The sequence below is a fragment of the Meles meles genome, chromosome 2, assembly GCF_922984935.1.
Source record: "Meles meles chromosome 2, mMelMel3.1 paternal haplotype, whole genome shotgun sequence".
Taxonomy (NCBI): Eukaryota; Metazoa; Chordata; class Mammalia; order Carnivora; family Mustelidae; genus Meles; species Meles meles.
Window position 1 is genome coordinate 67,851,449 of NC_060067.1, and position 13,793 is coordinate 67,865,241.

Genomic DNA, 13,793 nt, shown 5'->3' on the forward strand with positions numbered 1-13,793 from the left:
CCTCCAGACTAGACCGTGTTTCCCAGAACTGCAGTGAGGCTAATCCCACCTTAGGTTGAGGAATCCAGGATTGTCCCAGAACCTGGCCTGGTTTGCCCACTTTCTCCTACCTGTCTGGGCCAAAAGGGAAGACCCCTCAAGACCCTTACCATTCAAAGTGAGGTCGGAGGACCAGCAGCCCGGCAGTGCCCAGGAATGGCCATGGCACAGGCTCTCATGCTCCTCTGCTGACCCAGCACTTCGCAGTCTGCACTTGAACCTGAGAGGCAGAGACAGAGCCAGAAGCAGGGCTGGCTATCGACTCGGTGTAGAAAGGCACCTCTTTGATCACAAACCCCTCCTTCACAAGCAGCTCTCCATCAGGAAAGAGTCAGCTTATATTCTCTCATATTCCAACTCCCTCCCTCGATTACTGTCTTCTGAGCAAGGTACCATGTGGGGAAAATGCAAGAGTCTGAACCTGCCTCAGTCAACCACAGAGGCCACCGGACAGAACAGATAAGCCAGCAAAAAGAGCAAAGGAATATACTTAATTGTTCCAGGGGATGACTTCATCATTAAAAGTACTGATTGTCAGCGAACCTGTGTCAGGGTCCTGGGACCAGACCAGGTCCGCTGACTCCCTAGGAGGACACAGGGGATGCAGCAGGTAGTCGTGCTCACAGAGGGGGGGGTTTATCCCGCTGAACACAGACAAGGCAAAATCAGCAAAGGGAACAGGTACAGAGTGGGGGGTTTGGGGGGGATGAAGTCCAGAGGAAACAGGCACCAGCTGCCAGCATCCTCTCCCGGGGAGTCAGGTGGGACACGCTCTGTTCCCAGCAGTGCCGTGTGACAACACGTGTGGGGTCCCGTCTCCCAGGAAGTTCATGAGAGACACAGAGCAGGGCTCTCGCCAGGGCTGGTTCTGCAGGCCCCTCTCCCTGGTTCAGCCCCAACTACAGACCCCCAAGAAGAAGGGGTGTCGGCGCTGACCGCAGCACTGGCGTGCACGGGGTTGGGGGCACAGCTGAGGACCCAAGAAGGCTCCCAATGGCCAGGAGCCTGGACACCTGCCCAGGGCCAGTGCTGCACGGGCCTCTCCAGCAGAGCTCCTGTGGCACAAAGCCCTTCAAAGATCACTTTAAAAAACAATATAAAAGGGGACACCTGGGTCGCTCAGCTGGTTAAGCGCCTACCTTTGGCTCAGGTGTCCCAGGTTTGAGTCCCACCTCCTGCTCCTTGCTCAGCGGGGAGTCTGCTTCTCCCTCTGACCCACCCCCCTCGTGCACTTTCTTTTCAAATAAGTAAATAAAATCTTAAAAAAAAAAACAGAATATAGTAAATTATGTTGTGAAGAGCCAAAATATAGAGATCATGTTAAGGAGTGTACTTTTTTAATTAATTATTTTAAAGTTGTTAGGAGAAATTCTTCATCCCGGGAAAGGTCTGCGATTACAGAAGCCTAATTCCAAGTACCGCACAGCCACTCATGAGAGAAGGAGCTGGAGGGACTGAAGGGTGTGCTCCGGGGTGACCCTGCTGGTGGACACAGGGACACAGAGGACACAGTGTGCAGGGCGTGGGTTTGAATAAAACCATCCAGATAGTAAGACTGATAAAAGAACAATTTATTTCTAAACTACCATACTATTTAATACCTATGTGGCAATATGGGAATCATTTAAGTATGATGACTGGACATTTAACTACTTGATATTCATCATTAAAAATGTGTATACTACAGTTGGCCAAGAATAGCATTTGCGGGTCTCCTCACTAGGGCTCTTCCAAGCTGCACGGTGCACCCCTGCCAAATATGCCTCACCCCCACCCCCCCACCGGGGAACTGGGAAGTAGCCAGAGACCCTACGGCCATGGTCAACTGCAGGCTCCCGACACAGGAGGTCACCCTGGATGATACAGGCAGGCCCAGGGGACTGGCAGAAGGGCCAGAGTCAGAGAGAAGCAGAGACCAGAGGCGCAGGCTGTGAAGGTAGAGGAAGGGCCACAGAGCTCGCAAACAGGCTCCTCTAGAAGCCACAAATGGCGAGGAGACATACAATCCCCTGAGGCCTCCAGAAGGAACAGTCTACTGGTAAGGAGGGAGCACACGGGTGCAGGAAACAGCACACTGGGGCTGCCACTGCGCCTGCCCTTGCCGGCCATCACTGCAACCCCTCCCAAGACAGAGGCTGGCCCTGCAGCACTGCTCCGGTGACAGAAGACCGCCTGGCTGTCTCCGCCAGCCAACAGGAGCCACCTCTATAAAAGAAAGGATTTCCCAATTGTATATGCAGTTATTTTGTAATTCATCCAAACACTAGAGTCCCCGCACCTATGATGTAACACGGAGTAACAGTCTTCTGTGTTTTGGCTTGCACCAAAAAAAAAAAAAAAAAAAAGTTTCTAATTCATGTAAGTAGTATCTCAATACCTATAACCACATGTTATGAGTTCAGCCTACAAGTGAATTTTTCCTTAAAAAAAACTGCCTCAGTTAATAGTAAAATGAGCAGGCAGTGAAATTCAGAAAAAGCACAGGGCACAGTTTCCAGCACCCTCCCCACCCCCGCCTAGGCTTTCTCCCATCTGGGCTGCTGAAGTGCCAGTTCCTAGGTGCCTTTCCTCCACCACGAAAACTCTGGGTGAGTAGGTCTGAGCCACCTGCTCCGACAAAGTCCCTGCCCCCACCCCCCCAACAGGTGCGTCTGACAGGTGCCAACACCTGGAACGCCCTGCCTGGAGCTCAGCTGCTCTGGGCCGAATGCGTGTGTCTCCCAATCCCTAGGCCGTTGAAATGCCACCCCCCACCCCCCGCCAGTGTGACGGTATTTGGAGAGCCTTCGGGAGCGATTAGGTTCAGATGAGATCAGGATGTTGGGGCCATTGGGATGGGGAGAAGGAGACGAAGGCCCTCCCCGCCCTCTGCCCCTGCTCTCCATCGGGTGAGGACAATGAGGACACAAGAAGGCGGCCACACGGAAGCAGGAGGTGGACAGTGGACCCGTGGGCACCTATATCTCGGCGTGCCTCCAGCTGCTCAGCAGGGAGCGTCCTGGCAACCCAAGTTGACAAAGACATCCTCTGATCCGGCCTTCCCCTCGCGCAGGAAAGGGAAGAGAGGTCAGAAAGAGGTGACAGCTTCCTTGCAGCACAGACAGGGGGATGCAAGGGTCTCCTCCTCACTCCGCCCACTACCAGGATCAGTTTCTCCTCACCAAATGACACGGCCATTCCTTTACCAAGATGTCGTTCAGACCAGCAGGACCTAGAAACACAAATCAGCAGCCATGATGTCTCCTGACTCCTCTCTAAGGTTCAAATCAGGGTCAGACCCAGAAGGCCCCAGAGAGGGGCCCGGCCCTGAGCAGCCCACAGGCCCTAGGGGGCAGAAACAAGACAAGGCAAATTGCACCCTGTGCTCGGGTGCCCTCTGGGAGGAGAGCATTCAGGGCTTGGCCTCCATCCCCACCCACAAGGGGACACATCTGTGATGACCACACCCCAGTTTACCACGACTCTGCCACCAAAGGCTACAGGCATTCCCAGGGCTGAAGATCAAAGCCGTGCAGAACAGCAACAGCGCCCGAGAGCAGGGTAGGAGGGGAGCCTGAGAACTACCAGGCAGAGTACCCAGCACACCGGGGACAAACAGGAAGAGCAGGAACACAGCCAGACAACAGCAGAAGCACTGGCAGTGTGGGGCCTTACATGGTGCTCAGTCCTCGGTATGCAGTACTAAGTGCTCAGTACTAGGTGCTTGGTACTAGGTACTCAGTGACCACTACTCGATGCTCGGTGCTCAGTGCTCAGTACTTGTCACTGGCCAGGGCTGTTCTCAGGACCTTCCATGTGGTAACATGTGTATCCACAAGCAACACCACTATGAGGTGGGTATGATTATTCCCACTTTTCAGATGAGCAAATGGACATGCTGAGAGATAACCTGTCAGGGCTACACAGCTAATGGGCATCATGGGTGGACTGGAACCCAGCTCTCTCGAGTCCACACGGAGGGGTCCTCAGAGGAAGCAGACACAGCCTTGGGGCTGGAAGCAGACTGCCACAGTCCCTCCCACAGTCTAAGCCCTCACTACAGGAGCCTGGCAGCACCTTACAACCCTCCCCAACTGGGAACCAGCCACCAGCGGGCCCCGCCCCTCCCCACTCCCCCAAGGCCATTGTGTCTGGGCATTCCCTCCAGCCACCACCCAGGCACTTCCACAGCACTAAACACCCACTGGGAAACACCTCCCCCTAGCTTCCCCTTGGGAACATCCGCTGAAGACCCAACACAGCCCCCACGTGGTCACACGCACCAGGACACACACTGACCATCCCCGCATCCCAGCCTCACCCTGTCTGATCCATCCTAGCAGCCCACCACCGGACCTCGGAGAAGCTGTCCCCAGTCCAGGACATGTTTCCCGCTCTCCCCCAAACCAAATCGACCTGGGACCTGCCCTCCCCAACATGGCAGGTCCCCAAATGCCAGAGGACGAGCTTGTGGTTTCTTGGCTCACCAAGGCTGCTTCCAGTCGACATCTGCTCACGTTATTTATCTGCCGCTCAAAGGTGACACAGGCCGGGATTGTGCGTGGGACTTGGCCAAGCACAGAGCTGCCCCTTGAGGGAGCGGACCCTTCTACTGAATACCCCACAGCTCAGGGACAAGGATACTGGCAGGCCACCAATGACTCCCCAGCTACACGTCCATACCCCTGCCGCTCTGTGAGCTTCTCCCAAGGAACCCAAGGAGCACAGCACACCCCACGGGGACCCTCCAGTGGTCACGGCCCCCACACACTCTGTTCCGTAAAGTGACACCACCAGCTCCGTCAACTCAGGCCAGGGCCCCTTCTCTATGCCCCTGTCCCTTCTCCCCCGAGAACCCATTTCCTCTCTAGACAACAAAGCCCTCCCTCATGGGTAACTCTCTCTGCAGCTACAAACCCATTTCCTACACTCTCTTGGTCGCCTATCACCCCACTCAGCCCATCAAACACAGCTTTTCCTGGAAGCGCCTCCCTCTCCAAACTGGCCTCTAGCCCTTCCTGCCTCGAGCAGTCCCAAAGGGCCACTTTTCACCCTTCATTCCCTGACTTCTCAGCAAACTCCACACACCACGCCTCCTGGTCTTGGCCCTAAGCATGGGGGCCCCAAGCTCTCTCCCCTCTGCCCCAAGCAATCAGACCCCTCAAGGTGAGGGTCTCCCACATGCTGATCTCCCACCCATACTCTCCTGCAAGTTCAGGGGCACCTGAAACTCAACAGTCTAAACAAACTCTTCCCCAAAGCTGCCTCTCTCTCAGTGACAGCCCCGCGGCCTCCCTGGACACACTGGCAGGGGCCACCACAAGCAGGGGCTCCCAGAGAGACTCCCCAGGTCCTAACCAGGATATGCAGACATTCACAAAGAGGTGGCCCCAAGAAAAGCCTGTTGTAAACAAGGACCAGTCACGTGACCAGAGTCCACAAAGCCACAGACCACACAGGACAGCCCACGGAGCAGATGGCCTGGGATATGGGAACGGGCGCAGAAGCCCTCAGCCACCAGGAGGGTCGACCCAGAGCTGCCAAGGGGAAAAGTGGGAGCAGAGGGGAAGAAAACACGTGGGTAATTCAGGGACAAGTTTCTCCGCTCATCTGTCACTATATCACCCACAGAAGGCAGCCGGAAAGGGCTCCCCAAATTTGTAGGTTATATTTGGATCATACGACTTAAATTGTACATCAAACGGAATACACAACATTCTCTTCAGAGGACCCTGGAGGTCTTCAGCATTTGGTGACAAAATCAGGCTTCAGCATTTGGTGGGATGTCTGGCCTAATTTGATGTTAGAAAAAAGTGGAAAAGGAGGACTGAGAGAAAGAAACTGGCAGAAAGAGCAGAGCAGTCCTGCAGTCAGCAGAGCGAAGGGAACACTCCCCAGCCCCATCCCTGTGGTCAGGTGACAGGACACTTGCTCAGGCCCCCCAGCCAGAAACACAGCAGTTTCATTACAAGTCCCAAACCACGGTCATGCTGAGTCTCAGGGCGTGGTCTGCAAGCTTCTGCAGGAGCAACAGGTTACCACAGCCCCAGTCACACAGCTCCAGTGATAGGGCGGGCAGAGGATGGACGGATGGATGGAAGGATGGATGGGGGAATGGGTAGATGGATGGATGGATGGACGGGGGATGATGGAATCATGAATGAAGGATAGATGGGGGATGGAAGGGAGATGGATGGATGGATGGATGGATAAATGGATGGATGGATGGAGATAGATGGGGATGGATGGATGAATTGATGGGGGATAGATGGGGATGGATGGGGGCATGGATGGGGGATAGATGAGGGATGGATGGGTGAGGGATGGACAGATGAGTTGGGGGAATGTATGCAATAGATTAACTGAATTCATTAGTGATAGTCAGTGTTTGCTCAATAAAACCTGGTTGGTAGGTTGGTCCAAAAATTAACAGACCCTTTCCCCGAGCTACAGAAAAACAAGAACCTTTACAAAGAGCCCACCAAACGCTGAGCAGGATAAGTGAAAAAGGTCCCATCAAAGTTTTAGAGAGATGAGACAAGTCCAGTACAAAGGGACAGAATCTGCTTGAGAAGCCATGAAAACAGCAGAGCCGGGCCTGGGAGGCTCTGCGGCTCCCTGCCTGCATGCTGCGGCACAAGCATGAGAGCAGTGAGAAGGCGGCAGACAGTGAGGCTGGGAGTGGGGGGCTCCCAGCAGGATTCCAGTGGCCATGCCCCCGGTACCCCCCAGCCTGCCCATGCTCCCCTTCCCCCACAGGTGGCTGGCACCTCCAAGACTTGCGGGGAGTAAAGCGATGTCATTAATCCCCATTCCCAAGACCTCAAGCCTGCTGTAGCTCCAAAAGGTCAGCGGGGCCATACAAAGCAGCGTGTCCAACCTCAGCCCGTCAGCGTCAAGGTCACCGGAGAACAAGGGCAGTGCAGAAGGGAGGCAGTCACTCTACCTCTGAGTCTGTCGCATGGTGACTACGGTCGGAATGAACTGGATACCCCAGACCTGGGAGCCGTCCCCGACGTGTACCATTTGTTTGACTCCCCGGGTTGTGTTTCTTTTTATTCACCCAGGATACAAGCTCTAGGCTGGTGTGGGGCTGAGCACAGACCGCACTCACCCGAACCAGCCGGCCAGACAGGTGCGCGGCGGCCGACGCACCCAGAACAGCCCTCTGGGATCTGTGGCGCTGTCCTGAGCCCGGAGAATCCGGTCAACACCAGCAATGTGTAAACAACCCCCCAGACATCCTGCAGGGGTGGGCTGAAGCCCCAAACAGACCAGAAAAGGAAAATGTCCCATGCTGTCCGAGAAAGGCTTCTTGGGCTTTGAGACCAGAGAAGGAAATTCTTTAAAAGGACAGCTGGACAGGCAGCACCTGCAGCGCCTGCACTCCTCCCCCAAATACCAGCAGCGCTTCAACACCTTTGCTAACACAAGACAGTGAGCTGAGGTCTGTCCACATGCATTAAATACCCAGGAGCACTTCCTCTGCACAGGCGCTGTTCTAGGAAGAGGGAACAACAGAGACAACAGGGCCCACCCAGGGGAGCCTGTCCTGGGGGATCTCATCCTGGAGGAACCCATCCTGGGAATTCTGTCCCGCGGACGCTGTCCTGGGGGAGCCTCTCCTGGGGGAGCCTGCCTTCTGGCCGCCCAGTAGCAGCTAAAACAGAATGCAGCAGACTGTTTCAGTCAGGGCTCTTGGACTGTGGAACCAGACCTTAGAGGACCAGCCGAGCCATTCCTGTGACCTTGGTCACATGATGACCTTGATCATGTGTATGGTTAAGACCCAGACTCTCCCGAAGAAATCACACATGAGAAGGGGGGCCGGCCCAGGCTTTTGCTTCCATCCTTGCTAGCACTCCCCCCACCCACCTGAGGAGCCACAGGACCCAGGGGGCCACACAGGACCCCATGTGGTTCCCCAAGGGCAAGAATGTGCTGGCTCTCACCCCTTGTCACCAGCACCAAGCTCACAGCACCCTCCCCTTGGGAACACCCATTCTCAGACCACCCACCGTCCACAGGGCCCATCACAGGCCCAGGTCCCTCTGCTCACTCCCCTCCCTGACCCACGCATGACGTGTGGCTATGTGGGTGGTCTCCGTGCTCACATCTCCGGGTCCCCTGGAGCCTAAGAAGATGTTCAGTAAGCACATGCTGAACCATTAAATATGGCTGATACAGTCTTCCCTTTCTCTAAGTATTGGAATTTAATGTTTTGTTCATAGCACCTAAAATTTCGAAAAAGAACAAACATGACTTCTGTAATCAGAAAAAAATAAAAGTTAACCGAAGTGTGTGATGCATTTTACATGTAATTCTTTGTCGTATACAAACGACGGTAGACTTCTCTCTGCAGACCCACATCCGTCCCGCCCCACTACTGGCCCAGCAGGGACACAACCTCGGAGACCCAGTGGCCCAAGGTGTGTCCTCCGCCGCCATGGGGTCTGCCCCCCACCCCGCTGGCTCCCGTGCAGGAGACCATGCCATAAGTGTAACGGGGCTGGGTGAGGGCGCAGTGCATTCTCATGGCCACAGAGCAAGTCTCACGGTGGGCCAGGGGTGAGCAGAGCCATCACCCCCCCTTCACTCCCCCATCAATCAGCAAGAGTGTAAGCAGCACCAGCTCAGAAAAGAGTAAAGGGATGACAGGAAGCAAACAGCAGGTTTCACATAGGGGGCGCTGCTCAGTTGGTGAAGCGTCTGACTCTTGATCTCAGCTCAGGTCATGATCTCAGGATCATGAGTTCAAGCCCTGCACTGGGTTCCACACTGGATGCGGAGCCTACTAAAAAGAAAAGGAAAGGAAAAAAGGAAGAAAGAAAGCTGATAGAAACCCACTCTGGCACATGTCTGAGTTCCCTAAGGTGAAGCTAGGACTCGGCCCCATTCCCTGTTCCCAGACCCCATTGCCCCTCTACCCGAACCCCTGAACCCAGCTCCTCCAGCAAGGGCTGTCAGCCTCACTGCCCAGGTCAGCAGGTGAGAGACCTAGCCTCCCACCCAGTTAAGTCCCAACACCAAGGGAAGCAGGGCAGTGGGCAGGCAGCAAGAACAGTCACTGTCCCCTGCTCAGCTCACCTGCCCCTGCCAGGGGCATGACACAGACCCAAAGGGGAAGTCCCAAGGTTCAAGTGCCAGAGCAGATGGTCACCTGCTTACACTGAAGGAGGGAAATAGCCACCAAGAGAGAGCTCTCAGCGAGGCAGGCACCTGACGGTGAGCACATAGCATCACGTGTTTGCAATGCAGGACAGAGAGCCCGCGGATGGAAAACCAGCCATATGACAGGAAGCAAAACGGCGCAGGAGAAGGGCACTGACATCACAATGAGGACTCCATTCGGGGTCGCCTCCCCTGCCCCTGCTGCACCCCTCTGGCACGGCTGGGCACCTCTCCTTGGGGGTGCTCGCCAGTACCTCCCCCTCCCCCTCTCCATGCCTCCTCAGGAACTCCCATCCCCACTGTCCACATGGGCCCTGATGTCCCCGAATGCCACCTCCTTGCCTTGCCTTCTACCTCGGTGCGTGCCAAGTGCCGGTGCGTGTGAGGTCAGGGAAAGCTGCCGGGGGAGGGATGGGACTGGAGCGACAGACGGGGCTTCTGAGAGATGAAGGGTGAACCTCACAGACCCTCGCCTTCAGCAACGGGGCCTCCAGAAGGCTGCTTACGGCCTCCACCCTTGACCCTTCAGGAGCCCGAGACGGAGGAGGGCTCATCTCAACGTCATCCAAGGGAGTGAACACCAGTGTGATTCATAGGAGGCCCACGGATGGTCCAGAAAATTCTATTAGCCGAGGTGTCGGCACCTGGGACTGAAAGCGTCAGAAGCAGCACATAATGGAAAGTGGACACTAGATCCCAAACCATCAACTGGCAGGAAGCAGGTGAAGACCCACGTCCCCTAAAAGCATGAGCTGTCTCCCAGGACAAGGGACAGTGACTCAGGACGGGGCTCAGAAGCCAGGAAGGCAGTGTTGAGAGCTGCTGTTCCCAGACCCTGACACCTGACTAAGGTACTTTCAACACCCGCCAGGCCCCATGCCCCCCTCCCCTTGTCCTGAGCAGGAGTGGCCACGGTGGCTAGCCTCAGTCTGTGCCAACAATGCACCCTGGTGTGGGGGAGGGTCTGGGAGCCAGCCTCTAGAGTCCAGGATGCCGGGAAGTGCACTCCAGGGGCTGCAACAAGGAACCAAGTGTGGGAGGCTCACACATGCCCAGTGCTGATTGACACCATGGGACTTCTGCAGCAAGCTGACGCGGTTGGGGAGGCTCTTGGGGGGAGTGTTGTGCACTGGGAGGGCCACGATGCACTGGGGCCAGGGGCTGGGCAGTGCTAGAGCAGAATGACCTGTATTTATACTTACACTGTAACTCAGTAATGCCCTCCTAGTGTCCCACCCTTGGCAGCCCCCTACCCGCGGGGCCTGGGCTGGACCCAGTGCCTCACTTCTAATAACCGGGGCAGAAGCAATGAGAAGCCACTTCCAAGATGATTACAGAGACCGGCTTTTGTCCTCGCCATCTCCCTCCCTCGCTGCGAGGGAAGTCAGCGGCCAGGAGCCCAGTGGCAACAATGTCTCTGGCCAACAGCAAGGTCAAGAGGCCCACCAGCAGCCACATGAGGTCTTCGGAGGTTACAGCCAGCATGTAAGCGAGCCTGGAAGCAGACCCACCCTCCTTAGCCTGGCTGCTATAAACACAGACAAAACGGCGCTAAATGTATTTCTAGGCAGCAATGTGAGATTAACTTTCTCACAGGTTCCCTCCAGCTAATCTGTGATGAGGTGATTCAGGAAATCTGTCTGCACACACCTGAGATAAACAGACTACAGAACAGAGCAAACCGGCCAAGGACAGTGACCGCACTGGGTGACTATGTAAGCACTGTGACCTCACAGCTAACCATGACCATCCCACTACCCCACGAAGCATGCAAGGCCCAGGCACGCTGCCCATGGTCACGGTCACGACTGAACGCAGACTCAGCTGACCGATCCCAGTCTGGGCTCATCAGCACGAGAGGAGCTAACCTCCCTTGAGGTTCTCCTCCTACCAAAATTATTTACCTGGTTCTCGGAGAGTCTAGCTCAATCCCCAGGTAGCTTCATCTCCCAAATTCGCCACTAATCTAAACTGAGGAAGCACGTCAGTAGCCAATGAAATCATTTGTGTGCATGGTTGTCGGAATAATTTACGAAGCTGAACAGAAGAGCACAATATATACAATGTCCTGGGTTAGCATTTTGTGATTACACAGAGGTTTTGCGTTGGGCTTTTTAAACTGCCCATTCTTAAGGTTTAACACTTCTGAGTCCAAAGAAACCAAGAGATCAAGCCACGGGGGGCACACATCGGGCTCAGTACTAACAGTGTGCATCCCTGTCTGCCCTCCTGGCCAGGCTCTAGGCTCGGGGCTCCAGGCTGAGCCAGGAAGAACCAGCCCCTCGCTGAGCAGCCGCAATCAGCAGGGGAGCCAAGTACGCACTCCAATAGTAAAGCGGCTCCTGGAACCAGGAATGACAGCAATGAGAAGCAATGAAGAAAGAGGAGAAAGAAAGAAGAAAAAGAAGAGTTTCAAGACTGGCAAACCCATCAGAAAAACATATGTACAATGACTACCCCCGGTCTGATGTGAAAAGGGAATGAAATTCTGAAAATTCTACTACGCAGTTGAAGAAATAGTCATGCTCATGTCATCCTTAGCACAAAGAAAGCTTGAAACACGAGCCCTACACTTATCCAGCTTCCTCCTTCAGAATAGGACACCTGTGCATTTTCATAGCCCTGAGCCCACAGCCCTTCAGCCTCTTCCTGGCCTCCCCTTGGCTTCCCCGCCTCTCCAGCCCCAGTCGCTGCCCTCCAGACACAAGGGCCTGTGGGAACAGGACAGCACCCAGCAGCGTGGGTCCGTCCCTCCTGCTCCTGGAGTCCCCCTACAGGCCGAGGCCCGGCTCCAACACCCCTCCCCCAGCGTTTGCCCCTTCTCTGGGATGGGAAGGACAAGGTCTAGAACTGGCACAAAGACAAAGACCATTTAAATTACAAAGGCCCATTTTACAGGTTCAAAATATATTCACAGATCTTTCTGAGTGATTAGAATTATTTGGGATGTGAAGTTGACATGGAACCAAATGTGTAGGCTAACCGATTAAGAGAAGCAAATGTCGTATGCTCTCTCATCTCAAAGAAATACATAAAAATCCCAAGACCTCTGACGATTAAGAAAACTCATTCTTGAATATCAGCAGGACTCACATGATGCACAGAGGCTGGGACAAAGCACCTGCAGCCTCAGGGGACGAAGACACGCCTGCTGTGACCCGGCATCCACACCTACAACCTGCATCCCCCATGCACACGCAGGGCCCTGGCCACCGGCCTGACCCACAGGCTCCCTTCTTTTGTTTTGCATTACTCTCCACGGGGCTGGGCTGAACAAGGATACCTGACCACCGAGGCTGGCCCCAACCTCCGCGTCCCCCCGAGGCAGGCCTGGCCTCACTGCCCCGTGACTTCCCATGGCTCCTGCATCTGTGTGATTGCTCGTTCCCTCGACAGCTGTGGAGTGGCTTCAACAGCAGCTCCCAGGGGACAGATGAACAGTGACCGGCTATGGCCCCCGGGGGATGGCACAGCTCATCAAACCAATGCCACCGCCCACAGGTCGGGGGACACACGGGAGGGCACACAGCCTTGACTCCTTTTAAGAAATCACTGTTCCCCCAACTTGCCCTCTCCCTATCCCTTCACTGCTTCTCGGCTGAGCTTGAAGCCCATGAACACCTCCAATCCCCACCAATCCCCCTGACCACCCTGCAGACAAGGGGACCCCACGCTCTGGCCATGTCTGCAGTCTGCTGTCAGCTCAGGCTCGGCACCACACCTTCCATGAGGAGCTCAGACTAGGGCCTGAAGCCACAGCTCACTCCCACCCGGCCCCCGCAGCCAGGACCGACCCCCAGCTTGCGGCTTCCTCTGCAGCTGATGGAACCGGGCTGCTCTTTCTGATTCCAGAAACAAATTCTAGCGCAAGAGTCTTGGTATACTGGAGGCAAAGCCGTCTCCATTCTCCCCCCTGTTATTTGAACATCCCTTCTTAGCTCTGCTTGGTATTTCTGTCTGTGGCGGTTCAATGAGCTGGCGGGTGTAGCAAATAAACACGACACCCGGTTACATTTTGAATTTCGGGTCAAAGATGGGTGTGAGTCTAGGTATGTCCCAAATACTGTGCAGTACATTATGTCCGATAAATCTAACTGAAGGGACAGAGGAGGCCGCAGTGCCCATGGCCCCTGACTCAGTATCCCTCAGCATCTCCTCACTGGGGCCTGGCTGGATCCCATTACCCTCACTGCCCCCATTGTCCCCCCAGCCTCCCTGGGCAATGTGGACGGGGCAGCCCCAGGACAGGAGGGGACAGGCCAAGCCCTGCCTGACCCCCCACGCCTCCCTGCCTCCCCCCCACTCCCCCCCCGCCTAGAAAAACAGAACAAAGGACCTTACTGCAGGCCTCGCACGAGGCATTCTTCCACCCACGGACAAATCTGGTCATTCCCTACAGAGTTCAAGGGGAGTAGGCAGAGAGCGTTGTACTGTCCCTTGTCTGCTGCTTCCATTAGGGCTGCAGGAAATCTTTCTGCTCTCTGCGTCCTTCTCCGTTACTCTCGGGGAGATAAGGGAGTCTGCAGACACACCAAGTCACCGGCCCACTTCGGTGGGGAATGTGAGAGGGACAAGCCACATCAGTCCTGCCCCTGGGGAGGCCA

General features: G+C 55.3%; 1 protein-coding gene across 3 annotated transcripts in view; it reads right to left on the reverse strand.

The window, feature by feature from the left end:
* The window catches only part of RGS12 (regulator of G protein signaling 12), a 101,076-nt gene that overhangs the window by 80,657 nt on the left and 6,626 nt on the right, over positions 1-13,793 (reverse strand). For 2 of the 3 annotated variants that reach the window (XM_045998003.1, XM_045998006.1), the window contains exon 1: positions 150-285. The exons of the other annotated variant lie outside the window; for it this stretch is intronic. The gene's annotated coding sequence lies outside the window, so the exon portion shown is untranslated. Of the gene's footprint in view, positions 1-149; positions 286-13,793 lie in introns of those variants that run through there. 3 annotated transcript variants of the gene reach the window in all.